The sequence below is a fragment of the Anas platyrhynchos genome, chromosome 1 (assembly GCF_047663525.1).
Source record: "Anas platyrhynchos isolate ZD024472 breed Pekin duck chromosome 1, IASCAAS_PekinDuck_T2T, whole genome shotgun sequence".
Lineage (NCBI taxonomy): Eukaryota > Metazoa > Chordata > Aves > Anseriformes > Anatidae > Anas > Anas platyrhynchos.
In genome coordinates this window covers 125,183,370-125,207,329 of record NC_092587.1, presented here as the reverse complement: position 1 = coordinate 125,207,329, position 23,960 = coordinate 125,183,370, and the positions used below count along the sequence as shown (strand labels likewise).

Genomic DNA, 23,960 nt, shown 5'->3' with positions numbered 1-23,960 from the left:
ATGAACATCTAATTGGAATCATCCTGTCCTTATGTCAAACTCTAAGTTGACCGAGTTGCCTGACTTTCATATTTTATCTGCTTGTTTTGGTATCATAACACTAATTTCCATCTTCAGCTGCAATGTGATTAGTACTTCAGGCATTTCTCCTCCTTGCTGGAGACATCAACCTTTCATACCCTTGTCTCAAGGAAAGTACCACCTTGGAAAGTGGGGCAGTGGCGCTTGGACCTCACGGTGAGGACCCACAGTGAACTTGGCATGGGTGAAAATCTGAGTTTTGTAGCACACCGTAGGGCTAGCATAGAGGTAGCAGAAACTCCAGGCTGGTCAACAAAGCTGAGCTGAAGCACATAGATCTGCAAGTGATGGCACTACATGAAATGGACTGGGGCCCAGCAATCCCATCTGGCCACAGCAGATCCAGGCCAGGGCCTCGTGGATCCTGGCAGCTTTCAGTCAATGCAAGGGACAAATTATAAATGTTAGTAGGGGTACTGCAGGGGACTGTTTCTCAGCTGAATGCCAATGACTGTGACCAGGGCTTGCTATACAAGGCACCTTGCTCTTGATGGAGCTTTCCCATTAGGCTCAGCTGAAGATGGTCTCCCAACTTGTTTCACGTAGAGATGCAAAGAGGTGGTTCTGTGCTCATTTTTCATTTTCTTTCCAGCCTGAGAGAAGTCAGTGAGCACAGATATGCCCTTCACGGAGACAGTTACTGAACTGACTGGGGCTTTCCCACCTTGGGCAGGTGGGAAAGCCAGATCAAATTCTTCTCTCAGACAACGGCGTACACCACAGAGAAAGGGGGCTATCCCTTATATTCAGCAGTCACATCAGTAGCTCACAGAACAAGATCTTCCCAAACTGCTCACTTAAAGGTATGCTTTTGACTCTTTTTATGAAATACTCCAGTTTTGAACTATGCTGCTCTCCCCCCAGCACACTTCTATCTTCCTAATTGCTTACCCATATAATGCTCACCGTTCCTTCTCGTTTCCAGATGCTAACGCACCCTGAAGGACAACTGCAAACACTTGCCTGATATTATTGTTCCATTTAAGTGATCTGTCATGTTGCCAGGGGGATATTATCCGCTCTCCAAGGAGAAGAAAGCACATTATAACACTCTCTCTGTACAGACACAGATCTCACAAGGAAAATACCCAAGAATCCCTGAGCTTAAATTTGGATCTATTTGTACCATCCCAAGCAATAAACAAAAATAACCTAAAGCATTTTGCAAAATGTGCTCAGTGAACTCTGTCTTTGCCACCTACCAGTGTGTTTTCTGCCTACTAGCAGTGGCTTTGGACTGCAGTTTCTCCAGGATTCAAAATATCTAGTGTATACACAGAACCAGGTGTCAGGACTACACCTACAGCAACAAAGTGCCGTGCCTTTTTGTTTGATTTCCAGTGTTGCTAAGAGAAAATAACAGCAATATTTGCAAGAACCTAAAATTGACTAATCAGAAATTTAATGAAAATAAAGGCATCCTGCACCTCTATCCCCAGTACCCAGAAAGTACCTTTGTTACCAGAGATTATCACTTTAGTTAACAATGGATTTGGTACTTTGCTGATGAACATATATTATCACCAGAAAACAGAGAATAACATTTTTAGTCTCTTCTTTCACCTTATTTTACAGGAATGAAAGATTTGACAGGCCTCTTTTTGGTCTTTATATTGTTGCTGATACTTACAGCATGTGTAAATTTCTGTTACCCAAAGATGCCTTAAAAGCACACAAATGAAAAGGCTGCTGCAGTACAGAAGTTTTGAAAGTATTTTACAGTAGTAAAAATATATGTGAAAGCCAAAACTGAATGCTACTAATACCTTCATCTTTAGTACGGTGAGCTGTGCAAAAGGAGAGCACACCACAGGACTGCACCAGAAGCTCTGAATTCTCCCTACACAGAGATACAGAGCATAAAGCAGCCTGCATCTTTTCAGACAAGGTGTTCTCTGTAAGCTGAAGAGGCCCAGCATTTGGATGCTGCTATCTTATGGCACATGTAAAGTCGGAGTCGCATGTGATAGAAAAAAAAATAATAAGATTTTGATATGTTGCAAGCATACAAAACATTTTTTGCTAACATTTCTGCCCTAAAGCTCTACCATCCATCTCCAACAAACAGGACAAAAGCTCAGGAGCAAAGAGATGTGAATAAATTGTTACTTGATATATCAGTGCTTGATATATCAGACTTTAGTGAGCTTTGTTATTCATTATCATTCATCAGTCCACCAATGATTTTCATAGTTCTGTTTGGTGATATTTCTTACTAAACACATAGCAATTACCTACTGAGATTAAATGTCTACAAGAGACTATCCATGAATTTCACACAGGCCACTGAACAGCCACCATTACAGATTTTAGCTGCTGCTAAACCTTATCTAAAGTCAAACTGGTAACCTTGAACTGTGGCAGTGTGATCTCATCACTACCAGTCCCTGTAAACTAGCCAGTCCCCTAGGTGGGACTTTTTTTGTTTCTCTTTTCCTCCTTGAATATCCCCTACCTTGTGACATTGAAGGGTAATTTTAATCGGTTCAGCCACACGAAGCTACGCCTGTGCTCATGAGTTGCTGCCTTTTGAACGGCTGCTTTCACTGAAAAAGTGGCTATGAAAAAGCGCGTGGAAAGAAACCTACTGCAGGCTTTGATGATGGGGGTGGAGGGAGGCTTCAACATCGCTCTGCTTCTCCGCAGACCTCCAGGTGACACGGTGCTTTCTGATCTCAGCCGGAGTCTGCTGGGCTGTTGCCATGAAGAAAGCACGAGAGCACCCGCTTTCAGTTTGCTGATGTGTTTGCCTTTGTCTTGCTCTTTAGCTGAGCTCTCCAGCACCAGAGGGGGATGTTTGACTCACGCTAGCGTGACTCTGCGTTTCACGCAGCACGGTCCATTTCGTTGCTGCAGCTTTGCTCGAAGCAGGTCATGGGGAAGAATTAAGCTCCTTCCTTCACAGTCATGCAGAAGCACTCCAGTTCAGGCAGGCTTAGTGTATGGGAGAAGAGATTGCTTGGCTCTTTCTGTGCAGCTGTACGCGTAGAGGTAGCCTGCAAGAGTCTCAACAGCACAGCACTGCTCTAATGACCCCGACTCACAACCTTCACAAACCTCTTGACTCCAAAATGCCTTTTATGATGCACAGATGAGCTGGGTTTTCAGACAAAACAAAACAAAACAACAACAACAACAATAACCGTTTCCCTCCTCTCCACAGGCACACACTCACACACACTTCAGTCCTGGCAAATGCCACACTTTCTGGTTCAGCGGAGGGCCCAGCTGCACCACCTGCAGTGAGCTGATAAAGGCAGGCCAAGATGCGGGTTTGGTACAGAACTCAGGGGCTTCTTTGTAGGCACTGCCGGGTGGGTATAGAGCCAAATGGCAGGTGATTCCTCGTGCTGGCTAGGGAACGGTGCTGCCTGCAGAGAGTCACGCAGCTTCTGGGCTGGGAGTGCCTCGTGTCTGAGTGATGCAGTGTGAGCGCAACGAGACTGGGTCTGCCCCATCCCAAGAAACACAAAGACACCAGAAAATGAACACATCACACTTCCACAACCAGCAAATGAGTACAAATATTAGACAAATGGATAACTTGACAAACTGGAAGAAGACAGTTTATAATGGAACCTGGCAAAAAAAAAGTAGTTATGGTGAGAGGAAAGCCATTTCAAAACTTTGGGCTTAGTAAGAGCCGGCAATCGATGGAGAATGTGGCCAGAGCAACTGAAGAGGATGTATTTCCAGACAGAAGAAAATTCAACCGAGCCAAAGCTGGAAGTCCCCAAATAGTCAGGATAGTGATACTTGCAGCTGAGAGAGTCCTAAAGAGAAATCTCAGGGACTGACGCAAACTCAGGGGTCAGTGTACTTCTTGGCTGGTTTATTGGCTGCGGAAAAGAAAAAGCACAGCATTGCCTAAATCTTTCATGTGAGTGTAAGCACAGATTAACAGGATCTGTAATTTCTGAAATGAAGGCAAAGGGAGACAGCAGAGACAAAGCTCATGCCTATTCCTTGTGTGCTGCATGCTACAAGAAGTTGGCAAGAAGCATGCCACAGCTACTAGGTCAAGTCAAACAATGATTATAGCATAAATAACCAAAGAAAACAAAGCACAGATTTGCTCACATTCTTATGAGAAAGCTGCATTTATTCCAGGGTATTACTCTCACTTTTCTAAGAGAGGCGTTTGGCTTTAGACATTTCGCTGCTATCTCTACTGTGTTTAGGTCACCATTTCGATTCTTTACCCAAACAGTGTAAAAGAAGCTCTGCTGGAAAGGGTGATGGGGCAGATACCAATCCTGTCAGCCAGGCACGATGCTCACAAGGCAGGTTTCCTCCTGCCGACGGGCAAGGTACAAACATGCTAAGCACATGGCCAAAACAGCACCAGCTGCCTTCTCCCTGCTCTGAGCCCACCAAGCACTACAAGAAATTAGTCTTAGGCAACCTCCCTCTTCCCAGATCAACCAAGTTCTTGACCAGGCGCCTCCAGCTGCAGGCTCATGGGGTGCCTCTCCACACCTACCCCAGATCCTGTCATCCTCTATGACCCTCCGTGTCCCTCCACATTCCTCCACGTCTTTCCATGCCCCCCATGTCCCTTCATATCCCACCACGTTCCTCCGTGTCTCTCCACCTCCCTCTGTGTGCCTCCACATCCCTGGCAGGTTGCTGTTCCTTGAGAAGAAGAGGGAGCACTAAATCAAGTGTTCTGCTGGGATGGGTCCTTCTTTTATCTTTTCCTTTCGGCAAGGACAAGGAGAAATGCCAGGAATGGCACAAATTCAGGCAGCCTTCCTTGCCTCTGAATGCTGGGTGTGTGCTCCCTGCCTGCCCTATTTCTTGAGCCCAGCTGTGTTTGCTCCCTGGCAGGATCATTCCTTACAGATCCTGGCACAGGGACCCGGTCCTGCTCTGTGTCTCGGAGTACTAATAATGGCATGTGCGTGCCCACAGTAATGAGCAGGAGCTGAAAGGTGGAGTGCAGAGCACCCTGATGTGAAATGATAGTGGGCTGGGAACGGCAGCACCAGAGAGCATAGGCATAAACTACAGCGCGTTGGCTCACGGGAAACACAGCTCAGCCCGTCAAAATCAGGCACAAAGTGGTGTCTGTGCTGAGGGGAAGGAACACGGGGTGGTCTCAGACAGGGCTGAGCACTCATGGAAGATGGTTCCCCACGGAGGCAGGTCCTGGTCCCTGTCAATATCCAGTGCAGCTGGTTGTAGTAGGGACAGAGCGGGTCAAATGTGCAATAGGGAAAGGTAAGGTGCTGCGTTACTTAACAGGATTGCCCTGCAAACAGGAAGACGTTCCTTGGCTAAGTCCTGCTACAAGGCACATCTTCGGGCTTCTGCTTCCTTCCCCCAGCCACTTCTGAGGCTTGTGTCTTGTGCAATGTCGCCAGCTTCACCAGCCCTGCAGGGGCTGGGGAAAAGGCGCAGACAGACTGGGATTTGCAGCAGGCAGTGGGGCGATGCAAAGAGTAAGTGGAGGGACTGAAAGCAGCCACAGCACATCTAAAATCCACGGCAATTCCACAGAGACCTCTTGGGGCTATGATTTATTTATTTATTTTCATTTTCTGCAGGCTGAAAATGCTGTTTGTTGGTTGAAAAGTGATTGATGCAGGCTGGGGACCATGTACAGCTAGTGCCTTGGCCTCCTTGCTGGTGCATGCAGTGGAAAGCCAGTGCTGGCTGACGTCTCTCCAGGTGGTGTTGAGGGCACGGCTGGGTTCGGCGTCACACACCCTGCCCACAGAAGGTGTAGGAGATCTTGACTAGGAGCTCTTAACTAGGCTGGTACCCCACTGTGAAACAAGGAGACGAATAGATGTGGTGCTGTTGTACATTTCCATCACTCTCCTCCTTCCCAACCCCTACCCAGTTCCCCCCAGTTTTTGTACTAGCACTTACTGGGAAGAAACTGCACTGTATAACCCAGATGTCCTCTCTGAATGGCAAGTAGGGGATTTCAAGGAAACATGGAGAGGGACAAGCAGAGCAGAGAGAGCTCCCAACATGCTCGAGAATCACACTGTTTGTGGGAGCACCGAGGCATGAGCAGGGCTACCTGGAGAGCTCAGCAGCCACCTGCTGCCCCCAAGAGCTGTAGGCCCCTGAGAGGGATTGAAAAGCACGAGTTTTTTCAACACTGTGTCTCTTCTACTTCCCGGATAGTGGCTGAGGAGTCCACAGAAATGCCAAACCCATCTGCAGTTCCAGACTAGCAGATGATAAACTGAGGGAGCAAATTTGTTGGGACAGACAGAAGCACTTGGTATGTGTGCTCTTGGGCTTAATGTGTGCCATGTCCTGGAGTAAATATACAATAGGATAAGGTGAAAAAGGGCCTAGAAATGGCTTCCTCCAGTAAGGTGGCAACTTTAAGCGGCGCTGCACTTCCCAGCCAGGCAAGCCCCAACCCGAGAGTAAGCTGCTTTCGCTTTGCAAATTGCTCATGGCATTTCCTGTAAACACGATCAACATCACCTACAGGCTGTGAGCAGGGAAGCACAGTGACATTACAAAAATGTCTTCTGAAAGGGCAGGCTGCCTCATTTTTTCCATTGTTTCCCAGTTTCCATACTTAGGAGAGTTAGAAATTGCAGGCCGAGGTGGGGGAAATCCCATGCTGATTGAGAGGGGGGCAACCACAGCAGAACTTCAGTGCTGGACTTTCCAAAGCTGTCCATAACCTCAGCGTGGTGCAGTCTTTTTTCCCTAGAAAACTGTGGGTAAGAAAAGATGAGTCCTCTGATGGATTACCAGTCTCCTATCCAACTTCGGTACTCGCTGCTCCTGAGGAAAACACACTTATGGACTAATGTCAGGATAAAGAGCAAGCCTGAGGAGGATGTATAGGCAAGGAGAGTAACACAGGGCTGCTACCTAAATAAAATACAATCAATGTTGCGTGCTTGAAAGTTCATGATTCAAGCTTCCCCACACTGTGACATTGGATTAGAGTGACTTAAGCAGTGTGCTTTGAAAAGGACAAGAAGACAGGTAAACAACGAAACCTCAGCCTACCTGAAGGTCTATTTGTCTTCTGATATCCTTGTCTTCAGGTTCACCGTGGAGGGCCTTAACCGTTTCCCTATGTCCACGAGGCCTGGTAACAGCAGAAAAACTGATGTCTCAGATTCTCATGTGACCCCAAACATCCAGGCTTTTAGCAAGCAACAAATATCACAAGATCCACGATAGATCACAAGAGCAAGGCACCATCACCAAACTTGCCGCTGACACAAAGCAAGGCAGCCTGACAGTGTCACCTTACACAGGCAAATACTGATGAGGTGCTGTAAGAACCGGCTTCAAGGACTATTTGAAGTCAAACGTATTTTCCTTTTGTTTGTCTTATGCTGGCATTTGCCTACACCTCAGTCAGGACAGGGGGGTCACCTTGCCAGGAGCTTTATAAAACCCCCTTTTATTTTGGTTTTCCTCAGAGGCTCACAATCCAGTGTGCAGTGAGGTCCAGTGAGAGGGACCGACAGGACTCAGTCAATGAGACAATTAAGATCCATGAGGACCGGATCTAAATTAATGCTCCAGAGTAGGTGGAGGAAAAGACATACGTGCACACAAAATCCACATGATGTATTATCACAAAAATGTGAAAGAAAGCTAAATACACGGCGGCAGCCAACGCAAACTGGCAAGTTCCTGGGCTTTACTGGCGCTCGGCCAGAGGGGTTGATGCCATTTGGCCTGAAGCCGTGCCGGAGGTTTCGATTAGATGAGGAGCAGTGCCTGATGAACGGGAAGGCACAGATGCGGGGCAGGTGGAAGGGGCATGAGGAGGGGAGACGGTGCAAGACGGAGCCAGCCGGGCAGCAGCACGCTTGGACACGCACAGCTATTAGAGTGGAATCTCCGAGGCTTCATTTTTTTATTGCAAATTTCTGAGCCCATGTCCACCCAGTTCTGTCTTTTTCCAAGAACGGTCAAAACTCTCTTTCTGCTGCGCACAAGGGCTTCAGGTCACAAGGGAGTATGGTCTCTTTTGAGAGTCCTCATGCCCTTTTTTTAGATCAGAGCAATCTGGGACTATCCCAAGGAAAATTTCTCATACTCTGTCTGCTCCTGCAGACTAGCCTGGAAAGAGACTTGTAGAGGGGACAGCTAGTTAGTCTGTTCCTAAACCTCCCATTAACTGAATTTATTTTGGCCCAGCAGGATCAAAACAGCTGTAGCTGAGCAGGTTGGATTTTCACCTCAGGCCTCCCCCTTCGCCTCCAAAACCACACGGCACACACACACAGAGTTTCGTGTGGGATGTTTCTTTGCTGTTCTCAGTGTCATCTGAAGCCATTACCCCGAGTTACATATTGACCCATGCTGTTATGCCCAGTGAGCAGGAAAACTGGCAAGCAGGCAGGCACTGTGCACGGCCCGCCCAATACACCTGTGTCCTCATCGTGGTCACCAGCTCTCTTTTACAGAGCATTTTGCCTTCTGGCTGCAAAGCCTCAAGGTGAGATGGCAAGGCAGAGGGCTGGACCGTAGTAAAAGGATGGTATCAGCCAGCTACTGAATCAGAGAAGGGTTTCTAAGCCTTCCTCTCCTGACCAGGGTGAGGATGGCCCAGCTCATGACCAGCATGAAACCTTCACGCTCAGGAGGTACTAGAATGAGCAGAGCTGTCCTGAGGAGATTTTCAAAGAGCCCATGTTATGCTGGAGACACAGACCTCATGGCCATCTAGGAGACAGGGCTGGAGACAGTCACACCTAAAGCATGTGCCAGGCCGGGACAGACAGCCCCAGGCTGAGCCGAAATTGGTCTCCTGGACCCAGGGGCTGGGTGTGGGGGAAGGCCCCAGGTGTGTCTGGCCCAGGCCATTAAGGGTTGTTAGTGTCCTCAAGGCCTGGCAGATGTAAATGTAAGGGGAAGAAGGGTGTATGTCCTTTAAAAACAGGTTATTTCTCTGCCCTTAGATTACATCCTGAAGGGCACCCGATATGAAGACTTCCTATGGGAGCACCAGCTCCTTAAGCGGTGCTCACAGACGTGTCTGCGTGAGGAATGTCTGCAGGGTGGCCCTGCAGGCAAAGCCTGCCCTCATGCCAGGGAAATCCTGCTCCTACAGCTGATGTTTGTTCTTCAGCATCAGTTCCTCACCGCACGTAATGCACCCCTTACAAACAACGTAAATGGAGGTGCGGAGTCCAGAGTTAGGAAATGCTATGATTAAGGCCACCTGTGGCCTTACATCATCGTCTTTGCCTGTCTGCCTTGGGAAACAATTTCTAATTGCCTGCTCCTCAAGCTCTTGCCTCGCTCAGAGCACAAGATGGCCGGTGCGCTGCTGTTTCAGTCTTCGGCCTGCTCTGTCCCCATGAACTTGTGGCTGCAGGCCCTGTGTGCTGCACCTCTCTCCAGCACTGCTCTAAAACCCAATTATTTCACAGTGTTTTCTGAGCTCCCCATCACTAATGTATCATTAGTGGCTTCGCCCAGCTTCACAAAATCCATTTAAAGCTGGAAAGCTGAGGAAGAGAGAAGATGAATGGATATACTAGTTTTCATGCTGGAAGTGTGATAGATACTGTCAGAGCCTGAGCTTTCCCAGCACTCAGCATTACAGAGGGCTCAGTGTCTTTAAGGACAGACAGCACCACATTAAGCTGCATCAGAAAGCCTGCAGCATGTCTGCAAGTCAAACTCTACTGCTTCTACTTATTGCCAAACTGAAGGAACAGCTGGTTACAGTTTGGTGTCAGCCACTTGTTTCCCATTGCAACACAAGCTTTGCAGCTTATGTTCTTCAAATAGAGTCCCAGTCTCTAAGATATCGCTTTAGACAAGAGACATTTGAGATTCAGACTGGGAAAATATACAATATTCATTTTACCCTTCTATGCACTTCAAGATAAACTCTTAGATACACTTACTTGTAATTTACATATACATGTAGTTTGGGCATCCCTGTTACCAAACCATACATAGGCAGACATGCAATTAGCACATTTCAGGAGGCTTTGTTGGCAGCAGAACAACTGTAGGACTCTCCAGCTTGGTTTCCATTCTGTGTTCGAGAGCAGTGCACACTCAAGGCAGTAAGTGCTTTTCTGTGTGCTCTGTGCAGGCTTGACACCCTGGAGTTGGGAGGAAGAGTAAGAGGTCAGAAAGCATCTTTCTGCCATCCCTGCCTTCTCCCCTTTAGCTCCCTGTCTGTCCTCTCCTGTGACTGCAGCTGAAGTCCCCATCATTTCCAGCCAGCCTTCCCCCAGCCAGAGCTACCAGCCTTGCAGTTGGCAGCACTCGGCCTCTCTAGCATCTAAGGTCTAACGAGCTCAGACAGCTGAGGATTAGCTGCACGGTTCTCCAGCTACAACACAACCCTCCCCAGGTGCCCTCAGCTGCTCTGCCAGGCACCAGCCTGTTGCCCTGTGCCCAAGCCCTGCCTCCTCGCAGCTCAGACCTGCTCCTGGTTCCAGTTCCTGTCTCCCAGCATCCTGGCATTGAAGTCTAGCCTCTGATAATGCTCTCTTTTTGCCCTTCAGCTTGTGTTTAGACTTGTCTCGTCAAAGAGACAAACCAACGTTTATCTAACCACAGGGTTCTGCCACCCGTGTCCCACTGAAAATGTCCCCCTGTCCTACAACACCAGAGGCCAAAGCACTGCTCTCTTGGACAACCTGTCCCTTTGCACTCTGCAGAAGGACCTCACCTCTCCTCAGTCTTTTCTCTCAAATTCCTGGAGGAAACCTCAGCCCTCTTCTAGTGACCCCATCTCCACCTCCTTGCCCAGATGTCTCCTTCTCTGTCCTTTCTCTGAATCAGACCAGCATTTCTGCCTCCCCTTCACAAACTCTCCTGATACCCGTATCCTTTTCTCTTCTGCTCATGTGCCCCCATCTCACCTCCCCTACCTTCTCTCAGGTCTTACTATTTTCTCTTAAAGCTCTGACTTACCATCTTCTAGTCCAGTTTCCCCTCTTCACCTGGCCTCCTCTTTATGTGCTATTCCTGGGCAGGTTCATAATTAGAGAAGGGGAAACACACATTCATCCCTAACACAATTCCTGCCATATTTCAGACCTTGTGTTCTATAACAAGGGAACCAATACAGCAGTTTGAAGAACAGGCCCTTAAAAACAAGAAGTATACCTTTTTCTGCCCTAACCTTTTTCTAGAAAACATTTCAGTGGACGTCCCTTCCAGCTGATGAAGACACCTGCAATGAAAAACTTGATTTCAAACAGTTGCAGTCTGGCAAATGTCTAGCCATCTTAACACAAGGTTTTATGTAATGGGAGACATTAGGCATCCTAAAACATAGACTTTTTGTTTTGCCCCACCTATAGAAATTTTGCTTATGGAGAAGTGAAGGACAGAGATAGTCCCATCTCTTCTGCTTCGTGTTGGATGGAGAATGCAGCACCAAGTTACACTGCTCTCCAGGCAGCTGTCCTCTGGAAAGGTGGAAGAGCAGACTTGGAGACGACAGAGCCATCTGGATGTTCTTTGAACTCATTCTCACACATTTCTGAGAAACTGGATGCACATAACAGGCAAAAACTCCGCCAAACTGTTTACCACAAACGGAGTGCTCTTCCCTTTACTCAGATATCCTTTTAGCTCAGGAAGGAAATACCACGTCTATATGTGCACAGGACAGGCTGCAGGCAGGTGTTTTGTGGTTTGTGCTGTTCAAGGGAGCAGCCAGATTTGCATTAGGGGCAGAAGGCAGAAATAAGCCGAGGAGACAGATTAGGGACAACCACAACAGGTGATGTGAAAATGCCCCTCTTTTTCCCCCGTTCTTTACCAATGACCCATCTAAATGGGTACTTGACTAAAAAACATCAGCAGTTCTTCCTCTTGGTGGTATGAAGACACAGAGTACAACTAGTTCCCACCCTCTCCAAAATGAGGGTGACCAGAGGTGAATGACTGAATAGCTGAAGCAGTTTCTTCACTGATCGTTATCAATCAGGCCAACATCATTCAGCATGGCTAATTCCACCCACCACAGGTTTGTTTTGAAAGCAAGATGATGCCATTACTTGTTGTGGATGCGCTGTTTAGGCATGTTGCAGTATTGCCTAAGCTCGGGAGGCAAGAGAATAACATTGCTAAGGGCAGGTGGTGATATCATTTCTGACTGAAAGCAAGAACATGTCTTTCCCAGCACCTATAGGGAGTAGAAACACCAGCAATAAGTAAGCAGCAGGAAAGAGAGGAACCGCATGGTGTCTTATTCTTTAGGAAGGTCCTGATACAGCCGAGGGCCCAAGCCCATGCCCAATCCCATGTTCATGAGTGGCCCCCTCTGGCTGGAGCCAGGCATGCAGATATGTCACCAAATCAGGGCCACGATAATGGGGAAATACCAGACAGAAGCCCTGTCTTGAAACTCCCCAGGCCCCCAAACAAGAATCCAGCTATCTGCTCCAGAGAGGTGGCTAGGAAGGAGCAGACCAACTGGAGAACAATGGCATCTGCGACTTATTTTTGTACGGTGCCTACAGCTCCCTGATCCGTGGCAGAATGTAAATACGCATTCAACACATCAAAGAGAGGAAATTCTTGTAGGCAAGCAACATTTTTTCCTAGCTGAAGCACAGCTATTGCATCAAGACTCGGTCACCCACTCCTTCAAAGGATGCCATGCAACCAGTCTTCCAGATTTGGGTTCTTAAATCACAGCTGGGAGGAGGGAGCAGAGAGGGCTAGTCCCTGATGTATCACAGGACAGAATTCATCTGCAGTCCCAAAACAACCGTGGATGAGGATCATAAAAGAAGAGGGGAGAGGAGGAGGAAATTCCTTTTTCCTTTGAAAACATCTGTGTTTGAGAACAACTAGGAAACAAAGGCCTGAAACATTTACACCTGAGTCAGCTGTGTATGGAAAATGGGGAGAAGCAGGCATTTCTAGGACACAGTTGGCCTCATCCTTGGGTAGACAACGTCTAAAAGAGAGGGGATGACTCACGGCACGGGAACGCCTGCTATTCCCCGCTGACGATAAAGGGAGCCCAGAGCAAACAGAGCTATCTGCAGGCGCTCACAGCGGGACGAGGTACACCCGCCCCATCCGCACCGTGCCCAGGCGCCTGGAAAGACCTCCTGCAAGCGACTGAGTCACGGTTGTGTGATTAAAAAAGAGACTGTGGTCACAGAGAGGATTGTCTTCAGGGTCACCTGTAGCTGCACCTCGGCTTTCCTTGGGAAAATCTGGTGACGTGGTTAAATCATTTTGGGAGGCCGGGCAGAGCCGCAGGCTCAGCTGGAGAAGGACAGGGGCTCAACGGCTATGGTAACACAAATCCTCTCCTTCAGAAAGGAAAAAAAAATATATAAAAAATATTAAAGCTTCGTAATTTGCTCAGAGAGACTTTTTGCAGCCGTTTGAGGGAATCCCTTGACGCCGCCGAGTAACCTTTAGAGCGGAAGGTGGTGGCTGGCAGGGCTTTCTGGCAGGCACCGCCGGCACGTCACCGAGAGAAAGCGGCGTGATTCAGGAGCGCGGTGAAACCCCGGTGCTTCGCTCGGGGAACTCCTTTCACTGCATCCTTTGGCAGGGCAAAGCCAAGGCGAAGGGGCAGCCAGCTGCAGCCAGCAGCCCCTGAGGAAGAGGAAGGGGGGGACCTTTTGTTTCTGGGAGCTTTTGAACCCGAGCATCTGGGCTCTCCTTCCTCCTTGCCCTTGTCCCCAGGGCGAATGCAGGGCAGCACGGAGAAAGCAGTATCGCAGGGGGCAGGAAGCGAGGCACAGCAGTTAAAACCTCTCTGCGGCTCGAGAGGAAGCACGGCAGCACCCTCTCGGCAGCGGCTGCTGTGTCATTTCCCTCAGTTGGTGCAGGTGTGGGGTGGGCTCCAGATGCGTTTGGGAGGACCCAAAGGAGTAAGGCCGTGTTGACCCAAACCCGGCCCCGCAGCTGGCTGGATGCTGGCTGCTCCCATGAAGACCCTTTCAGGCATCCAGACTCAACATTTCCCACAGCCTGTATTACCCAGGACTTTTTTTCCCCACTATAATCTACTGTACCCTGCCCCTTCTCCTTCGATAATGGCAGTTTTAGGTCCATACCTCCAGCACACCAAGTTCTCAGTGGCCATGCCAGCATCGTACCGTTTGCCCTTGGCATTTTCCAGCCCGCATTGCAGCACCGTTTCCCCTCTTTGTTTCTTCTAATGAAGCAGAAGAGGCAGCTGCTCTATCGAGGCACGTGGCCACTCGAAGAGCACGGCAAGATGTTCGTGTGCAGATAAACTGCAGAAAATACCCATCCGAAAACCCCGGTGGCCGCATGATTTACTCACTGCAGAGAGAGACTGACAAAAACCGAGAGATCAGACATTCAGAGGGACACCAAGCCTCAGCCCTAGAAGGATTTCCAGAGCCTCTCACATGTTTTCAGCACTGAAAATAGATGCTGGGTTTTCTGAAGTATTCTGCCTGCTCACAGAAGTCACCTCTCTGGCTACAGGCATGGGATGCTGAAACTCTGTCCCTTTTTTAGATGCCGAAGCATGGTTTGAGCTCTCCTGAAAGCCTCTGGCTCCTGAGGTGTCCCCGTGAGTGCTTAAGAGATTCCTCGATGTTTCTGGCGTGAAGTACATTTAGCACAGAGCCGTGCATGTCCATGGGTGCTGTTGCTGTGCCCAGAGGTATGCCATCCCCAAGAGAGACCAGCGCAGTGTTCGCTTAGAGGCAGGCAAAAACGGGTACACAGCAAATGGACGTTGCTGTTCCTGGGCACACGAGAGGAAGATTTCCTCCCTTTGGGAAGTGTACAAGCTGTGTCCAACTTGGTTTATGGCAAGGATGCCTTTTGAATGAAAGATAACCTTTCCAGCTTATCTGGGGCTTGTGTTTACGTGTCACCGGTGCTCTTGTTGCCACAACTAAAAAAAGTTCTCAGTCCTTCGATGTGTCCTGTCCTTGATGAGCCCTTTGCCAGGAACAAAAACTGTGAGGAGCAAGTCCCAGGAACCTCTGCCTACCTTTTGTTTTAGTAGCAAGGAGTCTACCACCATTAGCTGTCCACACTTCTGTCTGCTTTGTGATAGTACTGGGCCTTCTCTTTAATGTGAGCAACCATTGCAAATTCTTTATTATTTTTTCAGTAAAAGAATCCACACCAAGCATTTTGGTAGCACCATATCGCATCATATCATATCGTATCACCTCCAGATCGGCTCAAAGCCTCTCACCTACCTGTCAGATTTGTTCTTTTACAGGGCTGCATAAGACACAGGGCAGCCCTGAGCACTGCTTGTGACACCAGTTTTGGATCACAGGCCTAAGTGATCGGGTGTTTGGCATCAAATATTCATCGGGTATCCTTGAAAAATAAATCAGAAGTTTGCAGGACCTAATAAACACAAACTGATGGTAAGAAAAATAAAAGTGGGAAAAGCAAATATAAGGAAAGCTAAAAGATTCACTTGTTCTTTGATCGTTTTCGGTATTTCTGCAGGATTATTTATTCAGTGCTGAGAGATAAAGGCTTCCTATTTACCACGGGAGATCCGATATTTTCCCGTTCTCTATGCAAAGGAGCCCGACCCCCCACCTTGTGTCCTGAAGCGTGTGAGATGACACGCAAAGGGAGGAAGGAAGGCACAGCTCAGTTTCACCCGCTGACAACATTTCACTTTGCATGACAACTTAAAACCCGCGCTTAAGGAGAGATGAAGGGTCCCAACCCATCGACCAGGCACGTGTCTCCACCACGAGGCTGCAATTTCATCCGCGTCCCTCCAGGAGAGCTAAAACAGCTGAGAAGAGTGAACAAGACCAAACCAAGCCAAATTTCATGAGAGACCAGTCAACCAAACTGAAAGATAACCAACCATGGAGCACCTCTCTGCTTGCAGGGCCTGGAGGAGCATCTAAACTTGGGAGGCTTCCCACACACAGCTCGTGAAGCCCAGCGCTGCAGCCCGTGTTGCTGGATGTCAGATCAGTTTTTCTTGGCTTCCAGTCCGGTTCCACGGCATGTTTATTTTTGACGGTAGGTTTGTAAATATCCATGCGGCTACTAACAATGCATACTTTCAGAGGCAGCGAACCTTATCTCGGTTTGTTGGGAAAGCTTTCCAAACGTTACTTGTCTTCGTGGAGTCAGAAGAGGGAGAAACTCTGTGTTTCGAAGCCAGATTAGGCTGCCGGGTGCTATGAAGCTATCAGATCATCCAGAGGAGGCTTCACGCACAACCGTAGTGTGAGTGGTGTCTCGCACGCACTGCCATTTACCACAGGCCCTAAGAAACAAGATAAAAGCCCCTGGTGAGTAAAAGCCAGGTGTCTAGCTGCACCAGCCGCGTGGGAACTGAACTTTTTACCTGGCTCGAGAAAAACCCACAAAGGGAGAAGGAGATGGGCAAGACTGCCAGCAGCGGCATCTGAGCAAAGCTGCAAAGAAAAGGCCTCACCCCCAAAACTCCCGATGGAAACGCGGTGGGAGCTGCTAGGGGACCCGCTGTTCCTTCTGTAGGACTGCCAGCGTGCTTTATCTGCCTATCGGGGCTGCGGCGGGGAGACTGCAACCCGCAGCCGTGCTGACTAAGGCTCGCCCTTAGAGGAAAGGAGCGGCGTGGTCCTCCTGCCCTGAAGCAAAAAAGGTCAGGGGACAGTGGCGAAGCCAGCAGGACCGTGCTGTGCTGCTGTGACTCTGGATGCATGATTGGAAGCGGTCCCCTGATACACACCTGCAGCGCGTGACGTAGCTGAAAATTTTTTTGCCCACTTGAGAATTTCCAGCGGCCACACCCAGGAATGTGTTAATGCTGTTGTAATTAGGGGTGGGACAACCGGTTCAGATAAAATAAAGAACAACCTGAAACTACACCCAAAACTTGAAATGATTCTCTCTCGGAGTTGTTTTGCCTTTAATCTTTTTTTTTTTTCCCCCACATACCTTTCCAAGGAGGAAGCAGAACCACTGGCTGTAATACAGCCGGCTCGTCTCATTGCAGCAACTGAAGTCAGTAAAATACCACGAATCTCATACAAAGTTGAAATCCTCAGCCTCCAGAATGTTTTGCACAAGTTGTCTGTGCTTCATAAAATCCCTCTTAGGTACATGTTTCCTAGAGGGCTTCCAGGTTTCAAACAAAGAAATGCAATTACCATTCAGTGACCGTATTTGTTTGTGCCTTATGCCTGCACTTCAAGTAATCTCACCTCGCTGCGGCGGCTGGAAAATACCTCACCTCCCAGGCTCCTTCCATGCCCCAGCTCCTCGTGCTGGGGGATGCAGCTCAAGCCAGGACACGGGACAGGAAGACCTGTTTATGGCATTGAAAGTTAAACCATTTATTAGATGTAGAATAAGGGAGAGGTGTCACCCTTTGGTCCATGTGGGCAGAGGACAAGGCTCTCGTCACTCCTTTGGCTGAAGCATGGAGCATCAGCCGCTCCTAGCATCACCCAAGGATTCCCAATTTGCTCTTTTTCCACATTTCTTGTAGCACTTCTGGCTCCTGGACCGAGGTGACTTCATTTTCTAGATTGTGGGTTTGTGGAGGAGGGATTCTGGGTGCAGTCACTAGTAGAGTGACTATTTAGTGGCCCCCAGGGCCAATAGGTTTTTATGCACTTCGCTCTGCCCCATACCCAAACGCTGCCTGCAAGGAGCATCCCGAGGCCATGAGCGGAGCCCAGCCCCAGTGATGCCGAGTACCAATTTCCATAGGGCATCCCCATGCAGCCCTGAATTCCCAACCCTCCGAGGTCCATCAGTGCCCATAATTTGGCACAGGCAGCCAGCAAGGGTGGGCAGCACACAGGTGGAGAGCCGGCCACCAGCCCTGGGGTTAGTGGTGTGATGGGGAGAGGCGGGGGCAGCAGGGAGGGCTCCCAAACTTCTCAATTTCCACCTCTTGCACATTCTCTTCCATTTCTCCTCCTCTCCCCTTTTCCTCCCCGCCACGCCGTGACCTTGGTGCAGAAGGAGCGTGGTTAATCAGAAAGGAAAGGAAAACAAGCGCAGCCTTGTGCTGCAAGCTGCCCCGAATCCCTTTACCTGCGCGGTGCCAGACGGTGACGTTGGCAGCCACACGAGCGGAGCACACACAGCACCTCACGCGAATGGCATGTGCGTAGGAGCAAGAAACAACAACAGAATTCCTGTACACATTGCTTCAGACTCCACCGCTTTTTTTTCTTCTTCTTCTTCTTCTTTTTTTTTTTTTTTTGTTTTACTGTTATTTTGCCTCAACATGGTCATAGAGGCCCGGCATCCATCTATTTTGTTATTTCCTCAGCTATTTTTGTTTCTGGTTAGCTGGTTGTGCCGCTTTCTGAACCTCTTCGCCTGCTTACTTTAAAAAAAAAAAAAAGCTGAACAATATCGCGAAATTATAGTGAGGCTCCTTGCTGGTTTCAAACCTTTCAGCCGAATCAATCCACAGCGTCACCTGGGAGGTGGCCAAAGTCTCCCCTCAGCAATGGCAAGTCCCAGCTGTGCTTGGTAGCCTCCAGAGCACGTCAGCCACAGATGAAGGCTTCAGCATTGCCTCACCATGCCCGGGGCAGGCGGCCCCATGCTCGCTGCTTTTTCCTCTTGCCTCTTGAGGATATCTGCTAGTTTCAGGTTCACAGCCGTAATAAGTTTAAAGGGGGAAAAAAAAGAGGTTCTTTAATTATAAGACCACCCAACTCTTTTAATTCGTGGTTCTAGCTTTTTGTTCTTCAACGTATCAGCTTTTCACAGATCGTATTTTACCACGTCTCTGTGCTCGTTCCCAAGCCGAGGTTTGGTCGATGAAACACTAGATCATAATGAAACAGCAGTGGCTCCGCGCTGAGAAATGCAAGAAGCTTCTCCGACTGTGGCTTTGCTCTTATCCAATTTCAAAGATTCACTGGGAGAGCTGTGAAACGAGCCCACTCAGAGCCTGAATCAGGAGCTGGCTCTGAGCTCCTGCTCCTCAAGCAGGGCTCCTGCCCTCCCTCCGTGCTGAACCAGGCCCTGAACCCACCCGAAATGTGTGTGCAGGGGGTCCACACAGCACCACCCACTTCTCACCACCACCTGCCTTGCTCCCCCAGGCAAATTCAGCTGTGTAGAAGGGGCAGCATTGCCCAAAGCCTGCTGCCCTTCCCCTGGGGCTGCCACTCGCACAGAGGCCAGAGGCTGGGAGCAGGGATAGGCTTTGTTGCCTGCAACAAGTTGGGCTGGTTGCTGTTGCCTAAACAGAGGAAGGATAATTATAACTGGTCAGCAGTCCTCCACGTTTGTTTTTTTTCCAATTGGAAATTTTTTTTTTTTTGGCCCGAATTGTCACAGCTGTACAGAAAGTGCTCACCATCATCACTGCTCTAAGGTCAATGTTCAGGGGATGGTTTTTGGCCTTCAATTTAATACTCCCTAAGCATCAAAAAAAAAATGTTAAAAAATATAGATATAAAAATTTACCTTTGCCTCAGATTAATTCCACATAGTGCCACATCCCAATGATACAGCAAACCTTCCAGAGTGACATTATTTGCTGCAGGTGAGGTGAGGTGAGGCCAAGCCTCCTGTTTTGTCTCCTAGCGAGGGGCGCAGCACTGGGAGCACACCACCACGGCACTGGTCCCAGTCACTTAGGGAGGCGTGAGCGGCTGGCGGCCAGAGCTGAGTAAAATGCTGGTGTTGGACATCATAAATAATAGAAGTGGAAAGGGGAGAGCTAAGTGCCATTTACATATTTGAATAGCTGCTTACATATTTTAGTCTGTTTAACAAACTAAAAGCAAAAAAAAAAAAGGAATCGGTGATAAATCTCAGGAAAGGCACTGACGTTTTAAAAATTAGGCAATCTGTTTATGCTAAAATTGAGCTTTTGTTTCAAATTGCATACGTGTAAAATAGGAAAAGGCGTAAGAAGAAAAACCTTGCCCTGAAGATGAAACACGCTCCTTGGTCTGAGCCTGAAAGTCCTTTGCTGACTCAGAATGGAATGGGGGGTGCGGAGAGGGGAACAAACAGACCCCAAACATTGCACGCTGGGATTTTGCTCTTGCTTTTCCTTTATTGCAGCTCAGCTCCCAGAATAAGGATGTATACTTGTCCATTATTTATACGTCTATAATTAATGGGTATGAGCACAAGCAGTGACCTCTTGCATCACGAGCACCGCATGCTGTTATATTTAAAGTGGCTCCAAGGACCTGAGCGAGCAGGCACAGTTTGTTGTAGCAACAGCTCCTTCATTTTTGTTTTTTTTTTAAGGAAAAACTTCCCATGGCCTCCCGGCACTCACATAAACGAGAGGAACCACCTTCGAGACATGGAAGGTGCTGATTCAGTTTTTCCCCCACCCCAGAGGACGGGAGGGTGAAAATACCCCGTGGTTACATGGGGAAAGCAGTAAATTAGGCATGGTAAAGGTGCACTCGCTTGGGCCTGAAAGAAGGCAGCTCAGTGCTTAAGAAAAATGAGAGCCCCACCCCAATATGCATTTCCTACCAAAAAATCAGGGCTGGGAAGACCAGGGGGGATGGCACGTCATGCTTGTGCCAGTGCCAGGGCAGTGGGAAAACGCAGCAAAACTCCTCACCCTCACCCAGCAGTGACCTGTTTGCCTTGGGGCACAACGGGAGATCTCCTCACGTACTGTGGTTTTGTCCAGAGACTCTTGTTTTTGCAATTGCAGCCCTCGCCAGCTCGTCTGGGTGTTTGGAAGCTGCCTGCATTGAAGGATGCATTTTCCCCAGGTCCTCTTCCTATAGCTGCCCCCAGTTTGGATATCACCATGCTGCTTTCTACTAGAAAAAAATCCGTATTTTTCACGAAATCTGTCGCACCTAAGCAGACTGATAAGCCATGCAGAAATGTTAAGGTGCTCGTTAAAGCTTCAAGAAAACAAATTTCCTTCCAACAAATCTAAAAAAGCAAATTAAACAGCCCTGGGCAGCAAGTTCATTGGGCTGGTTAACACGCAGATTTTTGTGAGGCCCTTTACATGGGTATCATTTACCTTCGCTTCTGTAGATCTCTAATCTTTCCTCCTCATATGAGCTTGCCAAAGGATTTGATGGCTCACCTGGGCTTGCTAAGCACGGACCCAAAAGCCATAAGGAGAGAAGGGTTCGAGGCGGTGCTGATCTGACCAGGTCACATCTGTTTTTGGAATAAAATGTTGTTCTTCGGGTGTCCACATGCTTGCAGTTAGTTTTCGGTTCCTATTTCTTTATAGCCTCTCAAATAAAGGATCTCTTTCATGGCAGAGCGCTGCAGCCAAGTCATACCAAGTGTATCTAGCATCCACCCAGCTCCAACAGAGTTCGTGAGCGAAGAAATGTTGTTGTTCAGCCATATAACAATTCATTTGATACCAATAAAGTGCTGTTACGTGCCTGGGGTTTAGCAGAAAGGAATTCCACATGCCACCAGTTAGCAGTTTTGCATTGTTTCTTTTCAAATGAAGCCTGTGAGCAGCAGAAGTCGGCTTCTGGGGCAGTTTAGGTCGAACAACTTTGGTGTGGGTGCAGAGAGCAAGTACTGGCCACTGGAGAAGCTAGAAATGTTGGAAGTTTTGGGCTTTTTGGTGGAAATACAAAACTTTTGTGAAAAAAAAAAAAAAATTAAAATAATAAAATCCAGCACCTGGAGCATTTAGCAAGCTGTCCCAATTATTCAAATTATAGGCAAACTTCAGATTGGGGCTTACCTTGGCAGTGCATTTGCTAACCTGAGTTTTGATAATGCACCCTTTGGAGGGTGCAAGTCTGCATTGATGCTTGCTGAGCCCCTCCCCATGGGAACTAATGCCAACCGGTGACTGCACTCATAAAAATGAATTGGAGAACAAAGTCTAGGATAGGAGTTTTTGTTTGCTCTGCAGAAGGAAAGTCCCCCAGAAACAGCGGGCCGAGGTTTCTCCTTCAGCTTGCACAACAGAGCTGCCTGCTAAAACCCCGCACAGCAGCCCTGCCTGAGCTCCCCGAGCACCTCTTTCATCTCAGGTCACCTCGCTACCATTTGTCGCTCAGTCTCCACAGAACCACAGGTGCCATCATTTGGGCAGCCTGTCATGCACAGCAAGTTCACCTGGGTCCACGCATTTTGTCAACTCAGACCTGGGAAGTTTCACCCAGTAAGTGTTCATCCATCTGATCTGGCAGGGGTTCTCCAAACAAGCCGAGCAGATGTGGCTCCACGCTGACCACAGCGGGGAGCAGCACAAGATCCAAGGTCAGGTCCACCCTCTGCCCGGCCTAGGCCCAGTGGCATGGCAAAGAGGGAGGGTGTGGATCTGAGGGAAACCAGAAGGCTTTTCCCCAGTACTTTCCATAAACCAGATTATTTTCAGAAGCATTCAGTTCTTCATGGGCACACTGGCTTTGTCGCAGGTCGCTGCAAAGCCCTGAGAGGATCCCTTCCCCTGTGGGGTGTGAGGGTGATCCCAGAGGTCACCTTCCAAGAAGTTTCGGATGTCCCCATTTTGGGAGAGGTGCTCGAGGACATCAGATCTCAGCTGCAGGGCTGCCTGCCACACAAAAGACAGGCCAGGCCAAGGCACCTTTCCTTCATCTAAACTGGACGTGGTTTCACGGACCTTCTCCTGACTTGCAGTGACAATTGGCTCCCCTTCTTAAATTTCATTGCCATGTTTGTCCTGCAGGAATTAAAAAATCAGCTGGGTTTTATTCTGGGCCTTTTCTTCAGGGTAAGTTCAGCAAAAAAAACACAACAAAACAAAACACAAAAGTCAGCTGAGCTCCTGGATCTTGCTCTGTGTATTATATGTGGCTCCCAGTCATCCTCCTTCTAGATCACAAGCTCTTAGAGGCAAGGGCTGCTATGGTCTCTGCATTTGGGCAGCATGTGGCACGTCTGAAGCTTGCCATTTTTAAAATCCCCCCCAAAATCCCAGGCAAGCAGCTGCTGTCCATGCCCACAGGGGTGCGGGCTGCTGGCAACTCCGTAGTAAAACCAGCCAGGTTGACTGGAAACTGGCCAGATGGCAGCTCCTGCAAGCTAAAAGGATTAATTATTTGGGGATCATGCCTGGAGAGCAGGCGTGATGAATGCAATATATAATTCCTTGTCACGACTGTGTGTCAGCGCTGGGAAAGGAGGAACAGCCCGGGATTCAACAGCAGCCATCTTTGCTCTCTCTGGGGACACAACACATTTTTTTATGAGGCTCACAAGACAAAAAAAAATCTCTCTTTTAGCCTGAAACTCTACATGTGAAAGGCTATCATCTACCAGCCTTCACTTTCCTGCAATTACACTGATGTCATACAGTCGTATTTATTTTATTGGGTATTTCACAACTGTAGTGTTAATTAACTATTGTATTGGGTCGGTGTAATTAACCGTGTAATGACTCAAACACCTACAAGACAGCTTTGGTTTAGTTTCTTTTTTTTTTTTTTTTTCCTTTTTAACTCACCATGTATGACACTGCAGCTACTTCTTCTGACTGGGTACTTCACTACATGGCCCTACCCCTCATGGTTGGAGAAAACCTCCAGGAGATTGTCCAGGCTAATTAAGAGCTGTTTGTCTAAGTGGAAAAATCCACGTAGGGGGTTGTGGCCAAGTGCCCCTAACAGAGCTCCTCTGGGGTTACGGCTCCTGCTGTGGGTAATCGTGGTGGGGCTTGGTGGTCTGCTCCAACCTTGGCCGTGCAAGTGACTGATGGTAGAGCTGGGGGGATTGCGACCCACCCAACACCCAAATTTTCTCCGATATTGGGGAAATTCCTCCCAAAACCCCTCCATGGAAAATCAGGGCAAATCCCTGACATGTCCCATTCTCCCCACTGGGCAGAGAGGTCCTGACTGCCCTCCTGTCCAAGCGTGACCACCGTTTTTAGCAGCCATGTATGAGCACGGTTATTTCTAGCACAGTTTCCCCGAACTGTGCCAGTGGAGAGACGCTTTTTCTTTTTCCTTTCAGACCCCAATGTTCCAAACTACGCTCTGTTCTCCACCTACACATGAGTGTAGCAT

The 23,960-nt window shown here is 48.5% G+C and overlaps 1 long non-coding RNA gene across 3 annotated transcripts; it reads right to left on the bottom strand.

Moving 5' to 3' along the window:
- Positions 1-1,489: 1,489 nt before the first annotated feature.
- LOC110353986 (uncharacterized) lies at positions 1,490-22,795 on the bottom strand. Of its 3 annotated transcripts, XR_005262621.2 has the most exons (9): positions 18,428-22,795; positions 18,034-18,331; positions 17,193-17,296; positions 16,927-17,106; positions 11,180-16,270; positions 9,945-10,148; positions 7,075-7,156; positions 6,632-6,773; positions 1,490-5,852 (listed from the first exon to the last, which is right to left on the bottom strand). It is a non-coding gene; the product is annotated as an uncharacterized lncRNA (long non-coding RNA). The 3 variants fall into 3 exon arrangements; XR_011805048.1 differs by having other exon boundaries at positions 18,034-22,795; XR_005262620.2 differs by lacking the exon at positions 6,632-6,773 and having other exon boundaries at positions 18,034-22,795.
- Between the last annotated feature and the right edge of the window lie 1,165 nt (positions 22,796-23,960).